The 19,428-nt window shown below is 45.8% G+C and overlaps 1 protein-coding gene across 5 annotated transcripts in view; it reads right to left on the bottom strand.

The window, feature by feature from the left end:
• Positions 1-19,428, bottom strand: part of FAM110B (family with sequence similarity 110 member B) — a 174,847-nt gene that overhangs the window by 20,187 nt on the left and 135,232 nt on the right. The window contains exon 1 of one of the 5 annotated variants that reach the window (XM_089335277.1): positions 18,412-18,436. The exons of the other annotated variants lie outside the window; for them this stretch is intronic. The gene's annotated coding sequence lies outside the window, so the exon portion shown is untranslated. Of the gene's footprint in view, positions 1-18,411; positions 18,437-19,428 lie in introns of those variants that run through there. 5 annotated transcript variants of the gene reach the window in all.

Below are 19,428 nucleotides of genomic sequence, written 5' to 3'. Positions count from 1 at the left end.
ATTCGCCGGCACTGTCTATTCCCAAAGTAAGGAACACATTAACAATGGATTGCGTTTAGTACACAAATAAGGTGTAAAGAGAAATCAATATAAGGTAAAATTTGTAGCAGAACCAGTAGGTTAACTTAGGAAAATACTATGCTGATCTAATATGCCAAAAAACACCTAGAATTACTCTTTCCTTGAAGAGCTCTCAGTGCAGTAGCTGTTAGAACAACTAGTTCTTTGCCTCAAGTGTACTCTGAAAAGATAAACAGGATTTCCCTCCCCCCATTTCTCAAGGCTCTGAATGAACTATGAAATAAATAATAATCTTTAATATAAGACACGTAAGACAATAGACACCTATTTCCCACAGCACATATTTGAACCTTTTTATAGCACCTAACACATCTTAGATCAAATCACTTTCAAGCCTCACACTGTACCAGGTTAAGGCCTCACCACCCTCCGCACTTGAAACAGAATTTTGGGGTGCAAGTGACAAGGAGCTAGGGAATGATTAATAAGTTCATTCCACCTTGCCCATGCCCCTCGCAGCTCTGCCTGGGAGCTGGGCAGAGGGAAAGCAGGGGGCAGCAAACCAGGTCGCTGACCCCAGAAGCAGGCAGTCCTCAGGAGAGGGGAGAAGAGACTGGTGACAGCAGGGACCCAGATCCGGGTCTGCAGCCACAGCCTTACCCCACCGCCCCCACTGCCCTGTGCATGCCTTTCTTAGCTCTCTGATGCCTGCCTCCACATCCTATCCTCCCTGGGTCTTCTAAGCTGAAGAAACGTTGCCAGACCCAATGGGGAGCCTTGTAGGACTTGTACCTCTGTGCCATTCTTCCTCCCAGGTGATCCAGTGTCCTCAGCACCTAGAGGTGCCCTTTCCCAATGACGGGACACTGAAGGGCAGCTGCCTGGCCCTGGCTGGCCCCAGCACAGTGGCCAAGGCCAGGGGACAGCAGAGCGCGAGATCTCTCCTTGGATGTGTCCTCAGCTCAGGGTGTGTCCTTGACTCAGGGTCTAATTATGAGCACCTAAGCACATCATTATCAATGCATTATCAAAATGGCTTTGCTTCCTTCCCCACCTCCTAACCTCTGCTGACAAAAAGAGAAGAAAAAGGCGAGCTCACTCAACGTAAAACCTACATCAAAAGGCACCTGATAAATACTTGAAGTGAAAGGCTCCAGATGTCACTGCTGTTTGTGTGGCTCTGCCTCCAGTACACCTTAAAATAGAAGGGACCAATTCACACTCTTTCTTCATGCTTTCCCTTTAAAAGGCTGCGACCTGACTCCGCCTCACCTAACTTTCAAGCCTCTCATTCCTGTTTACCAAAGAAAACAGTGAGAAAGGGAGTTGGCTGTTAGCAAATTTGGTTCCTGTCAGCCACTAGCTTTGTTGTTGTTGTGCAGTGAGAAATGAGGTTCTCTGCTGAGTTTTAACAAGAAGAGAATACTTGGCTTGTGCTGAAAGGTACCTGCTGAGGATTAGCACTTTGTGATCTCTTAGGTATTTGATTCTGGGCACAATAACCTGCAATCTCAAAAGACAGATCAGCAGCAACTGTGGGTGCCTTCCACCTGGCAGACCTCAGGCCAGGTAGCGTGTACATGCGATGCTTTCCAGCCCTACCCCACGAGGATCACAGGCCCTGATTAACAGAGGGAGAAGTGGAGTTGGGCAGCTGTGGGAGCTTGCTGTTCATTTCAGGTCTGTCTGGGCCCCTGCACTGCTCTGAGCAGTTCTGGAAACAGCCCTGGCTGCGAGAGTGCAGAGGGGCCGGAGCTGGACGTGAGCCCGAGGAAAGGGGACTGGCAGCCCCCGCCTCACCACCCCCAGGAGTCCCACACGAAGCCCCAGGCGGCTCTCACAGCAAAGCCCCCTTCCCACCATGGGGTAGACGCAGGCATGCCCGCTGCAGGGAGAAGTGCCAGCTCTCAGTGCTGGCTACGCCACAGGATAAACTGGGGAGGGGCCATGGGAGGCAGGAAGAGGTTCTGCAACCTTTCTGAGGACAGGCATTCATAAGGCATAAAAAATAGGCGCAGTGAATTCAGTATGAGGCAGTGACAATAAAAGCTCTTTGTTTGGTGAGATTCTCCAAGGGGCCCTCAAAATGTCACGACACCCTCCTGGAAAATAAGTATTCTAATATCTTGCTGAGGAAACGAGAGTATCTTCTGAGCAACAGAAAAATAACCACCCAGGCATGACCTGATTAGATAAAAACCCAGCTGTCCTTCGGAAGCCCGAGCCCACTGCTGGGCTGGCCTACAGGAGGGCAAGGCTCCAGCTCAGAGAGCCAAGCTCAGAACAACAGAGATGACCCGGCCATGAGTTCCACCCTGAAGGCAACAAACCCCAAAGGGACACTTTCAGGCAAGCTTATACAAACGGTAGAGCCAGAAGGCAGCCGTGCACAAGCTCCCTGTCTGTACATTCACAAAGAGTTTACTGAGCACCTAATATGCGCCAGGCAGGGAAGCAAAAGGACAAGAGATAGAGCTCACATACGTGGCCATTAGTAAGCAAGTGTGTGGTGTGACAGGCTCGGCGCTGCAAAGAGAAGTAGAGGGGGTTACTAAGGTGAAAATCACTCCTGATCTCACCAGGAAGAGTCTAGCAAAGTGATTGGCAGAGCTTCAGGAGAGCAATGGAAGACACAATGGAGGTGGCAAGTGTAGACGGCATGTCCCACGCGCTTGGGGACAAGGGGGACAGCTAGAGGTGGTGAGCAGAGTCAAGACTGGGTGTTTACTACATGACAGTGGAAATGTCAGCATTTCTATGTGGATGGGACTGTTGCTGCAGAAAGGACAATGCATGCAATGCCGGGTAGACTTGACCAACGCACCAGAGCATCAAAACGTGAGCCCAGAATTCTAACACGGGGATTTGGGAAAGAATGGCTTAGGAGTGCCAGAAGGCTGAATGGAGTCTTCCATCAGTGGCCTGCGATGCCAGGCTGTACAGGAACGGAGGGAGGAGAGGGCTGCACCTCGGAGCCCGAGGCTGGGCAGAGGGCAAGGAAGGCAGAGGATGAGAGGACACAGTGATACTGCTGGAGTCTGGATGCTGGTGAGTCAGCAGCTCCCTCTAGGAGAGGTCATCGACCCCCACAGAGACAAGCCCTCCAAGCGACTGGAAGCTGAAATTTCTCCACTTGCTGGAAGTCGTCTTCTGCCGAAAGCAAACAATTCAGTCATCTATACACAACACAGAGGAAGAAAGCACTGCTTCTGTACACGTGCAGGTTACCAGCGGGGACTCAGGGATCCTGGTGGCAAAGGAATAAGCATTCACAGAGGATGTGACAGCTCAGGGCAAAACCTGAGCAAGTGCCCCCAAGGGCCAGGCCCTGGTCTAGGCACCCACCACAGACACAGACGTATGCAACAGAGCCCTGTCCTTGCAGGGAAACAGATGATTCACACATAGTGCAAAGAACAGAGTGCACAATGCAGAGTAGAGGTAGTGAGATTCTATGGTTGGATTTCACTGGAGCACAAGGGCCGCGCCCATCAGGAGAAGGGAGAGGTAGCCACAAGCACTCGGTTCTACGGGAGTTCCCACACTGGCTCCACCATTTACTATGACCTTGGACAATCTCTCTAATCTTCAGGTTCCTCACCCTCTGCCATAGGGATGACAGTAAGACTTACTGTACCATAGGGAGCAAATATGTTAGTACTTTTTTTTTTTAAGGTTTATGTTATTTATTTGAAAGACAGAGTTATAGAGAGAGAGTGAGGAAGACAGAGAGGAATCTTTCATCCTCTGCTTCACTCCCCAGATGGCTGCAACAGCCAGGGCAGCGTCAGGGCTGGGCCAGGGCTGGGTCAGGCTGAAGTTAGGAGGCAGGAGCTTCATCTGAATGTCCAAAGTGGCTGCAGAGGCCCAAGGACTTGGGCCACCGCCACTGCTTTCCCAGGTGCACTGACAGGGAGCCTGGTCAGAAGTACAGCGGCCAGGACTTGAACTGGTGCCCACGTGAGATGCTGGCCCTGTAGGCGATGGTTTTATCTGCTACACCACAATGCCGGCCCCAGCACTGTTCTTTAAGAAAGTACCATCAGATTCGCAACTGTAGAAGCAGCTAGCAGATTAATAGAAGAATTTTGAGCATCCAGAGCTGTCCAAAACTGCAATTAATTGCTTTTGCTTTGTAAAGGAATGAGTTTTTTTTTTATTTAAATTTCAGGAAGAGTTCATACATAGGCAAAAACTTTCCAGGAAATTTTAGAGGGGAGTCTTCTAGAAGGTCAAGTTTATTTCCATTAAGTTCTATATTTCTTGGAAACTTTTTTCATTGCCTAGATTGGATTTTTTTGCTTAGATTGGATTTAATATTCTCAAAGCAGAGAAAAGAACACAAAGACAGATGTTTAAATATAAAGTATAAGTAATTATGCATTCAAAGAATAATTGCAACAGAATATTCTAAGAAAGTGGCAAGAAGATGTTTGATGAGTGGATAAAGTCTAGGAAGAAACTGACAGTGATGAGAGGAAAGTATAAGGGAAGTGGCTGGATGAAGGCAAGAGGGACAGGTAGGGTGGGCACGGAGTCACATCAGGTGTAGGCAGTGGCGGGAGGGCCTTGTAACTAGAGGTGGGTCCTGTCTCTCATTCCTCATCATTCCAGCAGTCAGGGAGCTGTGCCAGGGTTGAGCTCTCCCATCCTGTAGGGTCCTAAATGTCATGTACTTCCTATGCAGCATGCGTCCATGTAGACAGTGTGTACAGCATACCGAGTGGTGGCCAGACCCTGAAACTACTCGATGGGCATTTGAAGGCTGACCACCAGGCAGGATCCATTTAATGCACTAAGGGATGATCTGTTGGGGCAAGGAAGGAGGTGGCCGATGCCTGGAGGATACAGGCAGTCCCTAATGTCGTCAAGAGATGGACGGGTCTATAATAAACTGGGCTAAAGGGCCACGGTATATTTGCATGTAATGTGGCAGCTTATTTTTGAGATTGTGCCATCCCAGATTCATCTAAGATATTTAGCCAGTAATTGAAATTCAGTATTCAATCATTCAATCCTCCAACTGGGACCAGGGACACTGAGGCCGGAGGACACGGGCTCGGAAGTCAGATGCTGCCAGAGACCACTGGCTGCTATGCCGGGATCTCCAAGGGAACGCTTCCTTTCCATTAGCTGAGAGGCAGCTGTACTCTTCTGTGACACTCTTCCTTCTTTACTGACTAGTAAAGGGGAGAGATTGGATTTTCTCTTTCATTTAGTAACATTAAAGACAGATGGAGACCTTTATACACTCATCTATTTTACTTACGAGGGCACTCACTCTGGATATATTTTGGTGTCATTGCTAGAACTTAAGGAGGTTGACTTTCCCGTGTTTACTACTATCTAGGAAAGCATTTCAATAAATACAGTCTCAAGGGTCAGTTACTCCCTTTATCAAGCTATAATTTATTACCAAGATTGAATTTATCCTAGGGATATAATAAAAAAAAAAAGAAAGTATATATTAAAAAGTTACCATCCATCTCAGAAAAGCTTTTAAGTAGTTCATTTCTAGTCTCTGGACAAAGACCTACTCAATATGCAACTTCGTTTTTTCAACACTGGATTCTGTAAAATGATGATCAACAGCCTAAAACAACCTACTTTCCATGACACCTGGGAAAAGCAATGTGTCATTCCAAACTACGCCTCCCACTTGCAGGGCAAAAGACAAATACATCTACAGTCATCCTTCCGTGACAGATGGGAAGGGCTCTTCTAATAAAACTTCTCCACAGAAGGTTATTTTTCTGAAAAGCATCCATCAAACGTTCCCTTACGGCTGGACTTTAATAGAATCCTTGAGTTCAGTTCTCTGTCCAGAATTTATCGTAGACTGGGCGTTTATACTAGACTGGGGATCTCAAAACAGTTCCTTGCAGGGCACCAGGGAATGAAGTGATACAACAATGATTTTTCAAAAAGTCATTTTCTCTGAGAGAGGACTTGGTTTGAGCATCCTGTTGGAATCAAAGAAGATTCCCCAGAGCCCTGGCAGTCACAGAGAAGGGCCAGGAACGCTGAATTCAGAGTCAGACAAGGGGCTTTTGGGGACCCTGTTTGAATTCTGCTTCCCTGTCTTCCATATCTGTGACAAGGAAATCCCCATATGTGCTTCTATGTCCCATCTGTTAAATGGGGATAATGAAGGTGTTTGAGAGGTACGAGACAGAAAGGCTGCGCATGCAGAAGATATAAATTATTACGGCAAAAAAAGATGAAATGCATCAAGACAGAATCTGGATGTACAAAAAATAAATCTTTCTGAGGTTTTGAGATGTAGTCCATTAAATTTGTTCAGCAATAGGAGGAGCAATTACGTCCTCACTAGGTTGAGTCTTCCAGTCCACATGGTGAGTCACACTTCTCCATTTATTTAGATCTTTGCTTTTTCACCATTGTTTTACTGTTTTCAGCATGTAAGTCCTATGTTTATTAGATTTACACTTAAGTAGTTCATTTTTTGAGCAATTGCAAATACTATTGCATTTTTTAATGTCAATTTCCATCAACCTGTTGCTAGTATATGGAAATACAATAGACTTACGTTTGTTGATATCCTACAACCTTGGTGAATTCACTTTTTAGTTCTACAGCTTTGTACTCTTTCCTTGTACAGATCCCTTAAAATTTTCTACAGAGACCATCATTTCCGATTCGATAGGTAACAGTGAAGAAACAGGTGTAAGACAAGAGGACTACATTAATACAGAGATGGGGAGCAAAACTCCCCATCAGTTATCTGCAAACATACACACATGATTATTCAAAAATTTATATGCAAAGACAAAGGAACTAAAAAAGCTAATATAATTCTGAAAAGGAAGCCTAGAGGAGAGGATCCACTCTACCTCATTTCCAGACTTATACAACTACAGGAATCAAGACTGTGTGGTATTGAGGCAGACACAGTGATCAATGGAACAGCAGAGAGAATCCCAAATCAGTCTCACACAAGTACAGCCAACTTATTTTTGACAAGAGTACAAAGGCAGCTCAACAGAGGAAGAAGACACTGTTCAGCACATGCTGCTGGAACCATGAATATCCATGGGCCAAAATACTAACTCAGAAATGATTTAATTGTGAAACATAAAACAATAGAATTTTTAGATCACACAGAAGAAAATCCTCGGGTCCTGGGGTTCAAGAAATAGTTCTGACATATGACATCAAAAGCTCGAGGACAAACGATTGATAAATCTGCTTTATCAAAACTAAACAAATGCCTCTGTGAAAGATCCTGTTACAAAGATGAAAAGATAAGCAACAGTTTGGGAGAAAAATGCATCTCTAACGAAGGACCTCTCTAGAAATATGCTAAGAACTCTCAATACTCAACACTTAAAAAGAGGGTATATGGAAGGCAAACACTCATCCGCATGTGGAAGCATGTTCAGTACCACTAGCCATTAAGATCTATCACCAATGACTTTCACTACACACTTGGTAGAGCAGCTAAGGAAAAATAAAATAGAGACCAAATAATAGCGACCTACCAAGTAAATGCTGTTTAGCATGCAGTGGGGATAAAATACAGCAGACACTCTGTGGCTTCGTACAAAAATTGAGGCAGACATTGTGGCGCAGCATGTTAAGCCGCTCACTGGTATACTTGCATACCACATCAGAATGTCAGTTCGAGTCCTGGCTCCTCTGCTTCCAATCCAGCTTCCTGCTAATGCACCTGAGAGAACAAGTACTTGGGTCCTGCCACTCATGTGGGAGACTCAGATGGTGTTCCTGGGTTCCTGGCTCCTTGCTTTGAACTGGCCTAATCCTGGCTGTTGTAGGTGTCTTGGAAACGAATCAGAGGATGTAAAATCTGTTTCTCCCTCTGATTCTCTCTGTATCTCCCTCTCTCTCAGTCACTCTGCCTTTCAAATAAGTAAATACATCTTTAAAAAAAGCCAACTAAACATACCCTTCCCATGGAATAGCACTCCTGGACATTTATTCTTGAGAAATGAAAATTGTAGCCACTCTCCAAAAAAAAAAAAAAAAAAAACCTGCTCACAGTTGTTCACAGCAGTTTCATTTAGAATACCCCATAACTGGGCTGATATTGTGGTGTACTGGGTAAAGCTGCCACCTGTAATGCTGGCACCCCAAATGGGCACACGTTTCTTTACCAGGTGCTCCACTTCCAATCCAGCTCCCTGCTAATGGCCTGGGAAAATCGGCAGAGGATGGTCCAAGTGTTTGGACCCCTGCTACCCTTTTGGGAGATGGATGAAGCTCCAGGCTTGTGGCTTCAGTCTGGCTCAGCCTTGTCTGTTGTGGCCATCTGGAAATTGAACTAGTGGATGGAAGATTCTCTCTCTCTCTGTCTCTGTCTCTATGTGTCCCTCTGTGGGGAGCAACTCGGACTAGACTAAGTTACTGGAATTAAGACTTATTCTATGCATCTGCTCTCCCACAATATGGCGCTGAGAAGGGAGTAAACAACTTCTATGCAGCTGCCTCTCGCCAACTTGAGTGATGACCTGCAGGAGCTGATCCTGCTCCTGATTGCAGGAGAGCAGCGTACTCGGCGTGTGGGTAGCAGAGTTGGGATTGGTGGAAGAGGACTATAAAGGAGGAGAGAGACAACATGCACCAGGAACATCTAAGGGGAACATCCGGATAACATCTGAGCAGCCCCCGAGAGAGCCGGCCGGCGGTGTGCCACTCCCCCGCGGAAGTGGGGAAAGTGGCAGGGGGGCCCGCCCCTCCACGGAGGTGGAGGGACGGCAGCCAACCCGGGAAGAACCAGCAGCAAACCCGGGAAGGGCCGAGTAGACAAAAGAACAGCGCAGGGTCCTGTGTTGTTCCTCCACGAAGAGGGGGAGCGACATCCCTCCTTCTCTTTCTGTAACTCTTTCAAAGAAACAAATCTTAAGGTACAAAAAGAACACCTCATAACTATAAACAAAACTAGAAACAAAACAGGCCAACAGTTCCATTGGTGGTGGTATAGCCACAACACAGAATGGTCTTCATTGATTCTATACTTCAAATGACCTTTTTAATAGGGATGTGTGTTGTAAAGTGATTGGCAAAGTTTGAAAAACAACATATGCTTTGCAAATTTAAGTTTCCTTTAAATGTGCAAGTCTTTTTTCTTTTGAAGATGTATTTTATTTGAAAGGCAGTGTTAGATAAAGAGAGACAGAGAGAGATTTTCCATCTGCTGGTTCACTTTCCAAATGGCCTCAATGACCAGCAATGGGCTGATCCTAAGTGATAAGTTAGAAGCCTCATCTGGATCTCCAACATGGGTGGTAGGGGCCGAAGCACTTAGGACATCTTCCACTGCTTTCCTAGGTGCATCAATAGGGAGCTGGAACAGAAGTGGAGCAGCCAGGACTTGAACAGGCACCCATATGGGATCCCGGCGCCGCAGGTGGCAGCTTTACCCGCTAGGCCACAGCATCAGCCCCGAAAATCTTTTTCTAGCACCCGTGATGCAAACAAAGTGGTTTCCTTATCCTTTGGTATATGTTAAAAAGGAGCTAGGCTATCTGAGGACGCACCTTCCTACCTTCCATTTCCCTTCACACCCATGGCTATTTAGGGAACCTATAAACAGAATGCAAACAGACTTACATGGGCAGTGTAAATTGGAATCCCAGTCTTTACTTACAACTAGCTGATGTAATCAGTTTGGCTTTGAGAATGAAGTATGTGCAATCCAAGAACGAATCCTCTTAGCAATGAGCACAATTAATCAAATAATTTATAACTGCTATCAGTGCTTGAGAATTAGAACTCCTCTGGGGAACGGTCCACTGTGCTTTGCAGCCGTGGAAGCTGAGGGTTTCACAATGTCATATAGTCCCACGGGACTTTAAGAGCTCCATGGTGGTCAGTAATCTTTACCGTGGGATGGCTGACTAAACCAGCTCATCCAGTAGGGAAGTTAGCCCAGGATCTGAGGCCTCTCATCAGCAGAACAGAGGCCAATATAAATTATTCAACCTAGCAAGCAGGATGCTCCTAGGGAACCTGGCCTTCCCTTGTCTCCTCTCCTAGATGGACACCCTTCATAACTAGGTAACCACGAACCCCCAAACAAACAACTCAGATAGATAAAAGGAGAGGAAGGGAGGGAGATTAGCCAAGATATAAAGAAAATATAAAACAGAGACATCTGCCTACATGGATATTTCATCCTTCTCATTTGTAAAGAATCAGAAAAACACATTCTCTATATAAATAGAACAAAATCGCATCCCTGTCACAGGCACTCTTAATTAACTTGGAAATCTGCTTCTATTCTGTCTTCCAGAGAAAGTCTGTATAGCAAGAAAATGTCTCTCAGAATCCACAATCAGGACAGCTACGAAAACAAGTCTGGCACAACTGACAAATCTTTCTCAATTAATATTTATAAAACAGAAGTCATGGTTAACCAAGTAATTTACGATCACTATCACTGAATGCATCTTTACCACGCTGTGTTCACATATCACGGAATTTTGCGTTTGCTGAACAATAGGTTGCATTTTTAAAGATTTACTTATTTGAAAGGCAGAGTGATGACAGGGGTGGGGGTGGATAGAGAGGCAGAGAGAGTGAAGGGAGGGGCAGGAGAAAGAGGGAAAGAGAATATCTTCTATTCTCTGGCTCACTCCTTTAATGGCTGCAGCTAGGGCTGGGCCATTTGGGAGTCAGCAGCCAGGAACTCATCCTGCTCTCCCAGGTGGGTGGCAGGAACTCAAGTACTTGGGCTATTATCTGCTGCCTTTCTAGGCACATCAGCAGGGAGCTGCATCAGAAGCAGAGAGCCACTGACTTGGAGTAGCACTCCAGTATGGGTTGCTGGTATTGCAAGTGGCAGCTTAACCTGCTGTATCACAGCATCGGCTTCCAGGCTGTAAGTAGAAAATTAGTTCATAAGCTTTATCACTATCTTTTGAATAATGTGAAATATATGTAAAGAAAGTGATTTAAAAAAAAAAACACCCAAATGTTACTTCTGGTTCAAAATAGTAGCCTGCCTTCTTTTTTTTTTTTTTTTTTTTAAGATTTATATTATTTTATTTGAAAGAGTTACAGAGAAAGGTTGAGACAGAGAGAGGTCTTCCATCTGCTGGTTTACTCTCCAGATGGCTTCAAAGGATCCGAAGCCAGGAGCCAGGAGCTTCTTTCCAGTTTCCCATGTGGGTGCAGGGGCCCAAGGACTTGAGCCATCCTCCACTGCTTTCCCAGGCCACAGTAGAGAGCTGGATCAGAAGAGGAGCAGCCAGGACTAGAATCGGTGCCCATATGGGAAGCCGGCGCTTCAGGCCAGGGCTTTAACCCACTGCGCCACAGCACGGGCCCCAGCCTGCCTTCTTTTGTTTGTTTATTCTCAATCCCAAAACTCTGTTAAAATGAAAAGAAGAAATTTGCAGAAAGAGCATAAGAGGGACAAGCAGATGGCCCAGGTGTAACGCAGCTTGAAGGACGGTGGATGTCCCTGTCTGAGCGTCTGGGGAGGGACTGAGTGAAGAGCCACTGCTCTTGCCTGGCACCACCCCCTACAGACACAGAACCTGGGAGCAGGGACAGTCCAGAGTCTGGGGTTGGAAACAAACCTCCAGTCCAGCAACAGTGGGCCCCTAAGACCCTCCCAACATGGTAAACAGCCCAGCTCCCCATGACACTTCTGCTAGCACCTGGGTTCTATGCGGCAGGAGCTCCTGGAAGCAGGAAGATCAAGGTAAGGGCATCTGCAGAGCAGTGGGGACCTCAGCTGCCTCCTTGGCTGAGCTCTCACCAGGACAGGAGCAGGACACAGGACACCTGCTAGGAAGGAGTTGTTCTCCCTCTGAAGAAACTGATCAGGCCCGGGAAGAGATGTTTTTCAGGTGACATCTGCTGAAGTCAGGAGATCCAATGTGGAGAAAGTTGGTGCAGTCCAACAACTCCCACCTTCACACACTGAGATCCTGATGGGATTGTGAGGCACTCCCTTTTAAGTGTTAATGGGCAGCCAAGCCTCTCATATGAAAGCCAGAGATGCAAATAACCAGAAAGAGACAGACCTGCAGGAAAATGAGATATTGAAAGGAGAACTTCAAAGGACCCTGGAGACAGTCTAGAGAAATGAGTGAACTTACCGCAGCCCTAAACTGAAAATCCACTGCTATTTAAAAACAAAACATGAAAAGGCAAAAAGAAGCTCTGGAAATTAAATACATCATTGAAATAAAGAAGATTTCAATAGGAGGGTTAAAAGAAAATCAAGGACGTGCCCTGGAAAATAGAGTAAAATGACAAAAATTAGCAGACAGAAAAGATGATAAAAATGAAGAAATCCACCCAGCAGGTCCGATGGCCAATTAAGAAACATCCTAGGTGATGAGAACAAAGAATGGTAGGGACAGAAATCATTTAGGAAATCAGACTTAAAAAGTCAGGTGGAAGGACTTGTGTACCAGGGCCACAGCCTTAGTCCAAAGAATAAACAAACAAAAATCCACAGTAAGGTGATCACTGTGCAATGTCAGAACATCAAGGTTTAGAAATTGCTAAATTGAAAAAAACAGAGCACATTCCAGAATCACAACAGTGCTGTAACTAAGACCAGCTTTTATTTAATGAATATAAATTTCCAAAGTACGACTCATGGGTTACAAAAAACTAAGGGAAATGTTTATTTTTATTAGGGGAAACGATTAACCGGAGTTTAACACTCACCCTATGCTTCTTCAAGCACAAGGACAGAATGAAGAGACTTGCAGAAGTGCAGGGACTTAAACTTAGACCTCCCAAGTCTACTTTGCTCTGGAGGCTTCCAGAGGACCAGCTTCAGGGAGATGGGAGGGTGAACCCAGGACAAAGAAGAGCAAATCAGGAGATGCAGGAATCCCCAGGCACAACAGCAAAATGCAGTGCTAGCCCTCTGCTGATGGGAAGTCAGGGCAAGGCAGCTGGTGAGCAGTGCAGGGGGCAGAGGAGGGAGCTGGCCCAGGACTCTGGGAACAGAGCTGCAGGATGTGCATACACATATGAGCAAATGAACATCACTCAGGGGCTTAGGGCAGAAAGGCTGGGACACTTGGGGGGCGGGGGGAAATAGTCTATTGCTCTTCAGCTACTAGAAAATACAGGCAAGAAACATGGCTATTCTCCATGAAAAAGGGGATTTTCTACAAGAAGGGAGATACAGCTGTAGTACACTAACTACACAGAATGTGTAGCTATGTTCCTGAGTCACAATAAAAATGAACTTAAATAGCAAACTAATTATAAACACTATAAGCTTTATGTAATTTTTGCTCTCTGGCATATTCCCTAAGGAAATGCAAGGGGAGCAACAAACCAAAAAAAAAAAAAAAAAAAAAGTTAAACCTTAACTCCAGCTTCTGCATACAATACAGAGTACATTCCTTAGATTCAGAACTCTAAAAAGGAAGCATTCTCAGATGAATGTTTGCAATCTGGGAAAGGAGTATTAAGATCCAAATGCTTTTCCTTACTTTGATGAACTCTGCCAGATTGCTCAGCCCCACATGAGAACAGATCAAAGGCACTGTGCTGCTGTTCTATCAGTGAGGCGATTTAAGATGCAACCACTGAGCGTGCATGTGGACAGGTCTAAGGGGATCAATGAGCCTCTGGTTTGTCTCATCTCAGCCCCTGCCCTGAGAGAACTTCCTCAGACAGCCACACTGTACCTGGATTCTCATCACTCCCGTCCTATGATGGTGCTGACTTTTCTGCGTGAACTTGCCACCAACTGAAATCTCGGTTCACTGCCCATCTTCTGCACTAGAACTTAAGCTGGCTGCGCCCAGGACTTCATCACATCTGTGTTACTCACCCTGGTATCTCCATCGTCTTCAAATGATGGAATGAGCAAAGGATAAGCAGACAGGAGAATGCGTCTCTTTGGTCTGCGCCTGCCCTGCCTGCTCATCAGGTCCACACTGCATCACTGACATCGGTGCTTCTCGTCGGCGCAAAACCCCAATTCACACAGGTGTGGTCTTGCCAAGGTCTGGGTCCCGGCAGATTCTGATTCAAGCACTTGTTCTCCTGGACCTCAGTCATCTTGGGAATTTCCTAAAGCATGCACTTAAACTATGAAATGCTTTCTAATACAGCTCTTGGGTAATAAATCAAAATCTCAACAACATGGGTTGGAGGTCCCACCCACTGAACTTGCAAGCACTATTGATCTCCGTCTGCTGTGGAGGGGCCCCCCACTTCAGGGATGGAGTCGACCCCTCTGTAAGCTCATCTTCCAACACTAAGATAAATGAGATGCAAAGCTGGTCACCTGTTAAAATGCCAGAGACACTTGGGAGATGCCACGCCTGGCATTACTCTTAGAAAATGGGTATCCATGAAGTTATTCTCTTATTCCTATGTCCTGCGGGATCCTTCACTATCACAAAGTCTAGGGGACAATTCACATGAGAAAAGCTGGATCAGAAATATGAAAAAGTGAGACATGAAGAGAGTTCCTAAAACCATCTCAAGAGGGTGGCAAGCGTGTTCAGTGCAGGGTATCTGAAGTGATGATAAAATGTTTATGGGGGGACCGGCACTGTGGCATTATAGACTAAGCCTCTGTCTACAGTGCCAGCATCCCATATGAGTGCCAGCTCCTGTACCAGCTGCTCCTATTCTGATCCAGCTCCCTGATTATGGCCTGTGAAAGCAGTAGAAGATGGCCCAAATGCTTGGGCCCCTTCCACCCACATGAGAGACCCAGAAGAAGCTCCTGGCTCCTGGCTTCAGATCTGCTCAGTTCTGGCCATTGAGACCATTTGGGGAGTGAACCAGTGGACGGAGGACCTTTCTCTCTGTCTCCCCCTCTCTCTGTCTGTGACTCTGCCTCTCAATAACTAAATAAAATCTTTAAAATAATGCTTATGGGCAAACATAGCTTGCCAATCTTTTTTAAATATGCTCTGGTCACGTGCCTCTCCTCACCATTCACTCTAGGAAGAAATTGCATACTCCTGCAGAAGGTTTCCTTACCCACGGAATAAGGGACACACTTCTGGGATGGCAGAACTTAGTTCTCCATCACGGGAAAATGCTGATTGAAAGCCTGAATCTGTAAGTCATACAGACCTTGGCTTAACCCTCTGCCCTGCTGTATACCAGATGGATGTCCCTGAAGGAGGTTATTTTCTCCACCCTCAATCTTGGATTTCTTGATAGTACAACGATGACACTCATTTCCAACCACACCAGACTGTTGAGGACTTAAAATGAGACCATTCTGGGTGGGCACTGTGGCGTAGTTGGTTAAGTCACCATTTGATAATATCCCATCCCATATGAGGGTGCTGGTTTAAGTCCTGAGTACTCTTCTTCCAATCCAGCTCCCTGCTAACATACCTGGGAAGCATCAGATGATGGCTCAAGTACTCATGTCCCTGCCACCCACATGAAAGACCCAGATAGAATTCCTGACTCTTAGTTTCAACATGGCTTAGATATTGCAGCCATTTGGGAGGTAAACCAGCTGTTGGAACATCTGTTTCTCTCCCTCCCTCTCTCTCTCTGCTTTTAAAAGAAATGAGACCAAATGTACAAAGCAAAAGTCTGAAAGGACCAGAGCAACGCCAGCCATCAACTACTGTCTTCCCACAGAGCCAATCTGCAGGACATCTGCGGACAGGTCACGAAAAACAACTGCAGCCTGCAGGGGCCTCTGGCACATTCTATGGCAGTTGCAGTAATACCTCAAGGAGCCAAAGAAAAGGACAGGAGTATATTTAAACCAACTTCAGAAATTCTTTCCAATGAGAATCAAGTGATTTGGAGTGTTAGATCTTCTGCCACAATGAGAACCTTCCATGCCATGATTCCTCCTGCTATAGTCTGAATGTTGGTGCTGCCCCAAAATTCAACACAATGGTATTAAAAGGTGGTGCCTTTCGGAGGTGACTCAGGAGGCCATGAAGGCAGAGCAATCATGAATGGGATTAGTGACTCCATAAAGCAGGCTTTGCAGGAGCGTGTTTGCCCCCTCCTGCCATGTGAGGACACAGCTAGAAGATACATGCGTGGAGCAGAGTCGTCACCAGACACTGAATCTCTGGGTGCCTTGTTAGACTCAATTAGATCCTCCAGAACCAAGAGCAATACATTTCCGTGGCCTCTTCATTACTGTCTTTTGTTATAGCAGCCGAAAGTGAACTTAGACACTCCTCAAACTGACATGAAAAGAAAACAAGTTAAAAGACTAGAAAAAGACAGTGCACATACTTTCTGCAGCGATGTTGCCTGCGCTGGATCTATGTGGAGATGGTGGGCAGGTGCACAGGCACTCACCAGAGTGTTTGTTTTCTGACTTCAGAGGGATCCCAATATCCCAGCTGTTCAGAAAAGCCATGAATAATATTAATTATGAATGTTTAAACTAATATCTAAGAATTGTGTCTGCAGGCGATGTTGAAATGAGAATCGAAAATGAGACTGTAAGGCTAGAAGCACAAATATGGTCGAGTGGTTTTTTAAATTTATCATTATGATTATTGCTATTTGTTGGAAGGCAGTGAAGGGAAATAGTCCCACCCCTGCCCCCAACTGCAGCAAACTAACATCTGAAGTTGCATCCATAAAAAAGGGGGTATTTTGCAAAAACCATGCTTCCACAGCACAGGCGAAATTGGGAGTTTTTAACCCTTACACGGCCTGGAAGACATTCCCACCTGTGACAGTGCCTTACTACTCCGCAATTGAAAATCTGAGTGTGTGCAGTAAATTTCCCCTACTTCAGGCAACCTGGAAGCACAACAAGCCTGTGCTGAGAATTAACTACCAGCATCCAAGCGTCCTACTGAAGCCAGCCCAGAGCAACTTCCCACCCCTAACCTCTGCTAAGCACCCCCACCTGGCATTCGGTCTCCCTGATGCTGCACACAAGATGACACTTTCAGATAGAAAGGGGGTTTGAAATCTGCGTGCCTGACTGTGCCTGGCTCCGCTCTCCTGGCCAGTGTGTCTGCAGAGCTCTCTGGCTCTCAGACTTGACAGATGCTGGCTTCTGGGCTAAATCAATCTGCAGGGCTGATGAGCAGGGCTCAGCAACTCCAGGACAGAATGCATTCACCAAATGCACTCTCTCTGGGGAGAGAGGAGGCAAGAGACAAGAAATGGCCTGAATCAAGTCCCTTGCGATTATGGAAACGACATTATTATCAATCAAGAGATTAATGACAACTGGGTAAACATTTTTAAAACTTTAAACTCAAGGCATTTGTGCACACAGGATCTATCTTTGTCACATTCAAAGATTACTCCAGACTCTTTCTGATACGTTTTTGGAAGCCAAGAGATAGGGCAATCATTTATAGATACTTTGAATATAAAATTTTAAAATGCTATTCTCGATTTTTATACAAAATTTTTAAAAATCTAGTTATTTATCTGAAAGGCAGATGGGGGGTAGTGTGTGTGTGTGTGTGTGTGTATGTGTGTGTGTGTGAGACAGAGAGAGACAGAGAGAGAGAAAGAGAGAGAGATCATCCATCTGCTATTTCACTCCCCAAATGCCCACAGCAGCCTAGGTCTGTTCTAGGCCAGAGCCAGGAGCCAGGAACTCCATCCTGGTCTCCCACATGGGTGGCAGGGACCCAAGTACTTGAGCCATCCTCCACTCTCTTCCCATGTGCAATAGCAGGAAGATGGCTCCAAAGTGGAGCAGCCAGGACTAAAACTAGTGCTCTGATATGAGATACTGGCGTCACAAGCAGCAGCTTAACCAACTGTACCAAAACACCAGCTCCTACATAAATTTTAAATACATAAAAAATGTATTTAATCTTTTCAGTTTTCCGTAAGAAGTTAATAGAGAATTTAAGTTTATACTCTATTAAGTTTAATGCAGGTTAGGTGAGGAAGAAATTGCAAAAATGCCTTCTGGCTAGAAAGATAGACTTTGTTTATTAATATACATATTCATTAGGTACATTTTACATAACAGTAATATTATAGAAATAACCACCCAGCCAGTGCTTACTCTGTGCCAGAACTATTCTAAGGTGCTTTGCAAATATTAACACATTAATTCCTACAATGACTTGATGAGGTAGGGGTTATGATTTCCCTTCACTATACAAATGAAGAGAATGCAGTGCAACAAAGGTGCTCAACATTCTGCCCAGGAAAACACTTGCTATCCCTCAGCCAGAGAGAGGTGGTGCTACAAGGTGCACACAGCAAGCTGGCTCTACGTGCAGTGCTTCCCAGGATCACCAGCAGGCCCAGGAGAAATGGAGATGCGGAGAGATTCAGGCCTCCCCTGCTCTGATCAGTTGTTCTGTGTCTCTGCTTGCATCTGAAAACCACAGCATTGCCACTTTCCCTTATGAAGATTTCTCTCCTCTTCATGGGTCTCCTTTCCTGGGGTGTGTGTGTGTGTGTGTGTGTGTGTGTCCCTCTTTGCTCCCGTACCTGTGTCCAGCTGCCACCATGAAAGCAGCACGTGGAATCCCACCAACCTTCTCAGGTCACTCAGCTGGCCTTCTGCGTTTCAGACTCACAGCAGCTACTTCACTTACGATTCCCTAATTGGCTTTTCTACAGCTGACCCCACACCCCCTGCCTCCGTTACTTAAGAGACTCTGGACAAAACTGCACAAAAATGCTGCAAACTAAACCAGCCCTGAAAGAGCTCTTCGTGTTGAGCCAGCCCACGAGATCCTGGGAGATGCACTCTCTGGCCCTCCCACTTGGTTTTCATTAGGTCTTCAGGGAGAAAGTAGGCTTAGAATACTGCAGGCAACTCCCGAGTGCTATGTAAATTGCATTAAGGAGAAGATTAAAATGGTTTTGAGTTAACAACCTACTCCTGGTGCGCAACAATCTTCTCTCTCCTCCAGACTCTGGAATGAGGGGTGCTGAGCGTGCAACGTAGACACGCTGGACAAGGACAGATCACGTAATTGACTTGCCTTTTTCTTATCTCTTCTTAAGAAGCTAAAAATTGATTCGCTTATAAATCCTGGGTTTACTATCACACACATCCAAATGTCAGTGTCGAGGAGGCAGGGGACTCCCAAGACTTTCAAAATAGACTAATTTATTCCACCGATGTGTTACAGACCTAGGAAAAGTATTAAGAAATATTATCTGGTCTCAATTTTAGGGTTGGCACATTTAAATACTACATAGATATGTTATTGCATAGATTACCTCCTGTTTTCAGACTCTGCTGTTTAAGCCAGGCAGGGAAAAGGGGACAGCTGAGCCAAGTTCTGAAGGACGTAAAGGAGTAATCAGAGAGGTGCTGGGAGAAAGAGCAGTGCAGAGGCCTGGAGGCACATGTGTGGCTGGCACAGGAGAAAGAGGATGGGGAGCCAGCAACATGACCCCTGCGTGCTATGCCTGTGGCTATGTCCATGGAGAACAGGACTCAACTTGGGAGGTCTCAGGCCAGTAGCATTATCAAAAACACACAGCGGGGGGCCG

The sequence above is a fragment of the Oryctolagus cuniculus genome, chromosome 6 (assembly GCF_051225735.1).
Source record: "Oryctolagus cuniculus isolate XC-2025 breed Fujian yellow rabbit chromosome 6, ASM5122573v1, whole genome shotgun sequence".
NCBI lineage: Eukaryota > Metazoa > Chordata > Mammalia > Lagomorpha > Leporidae > Oryctolagus > Oryctolagus cuniculus.
Note: the sequence above shows the minus strand (reverse complement) of the source record. Positions and strands in the feature narration are given on the sequence as shown.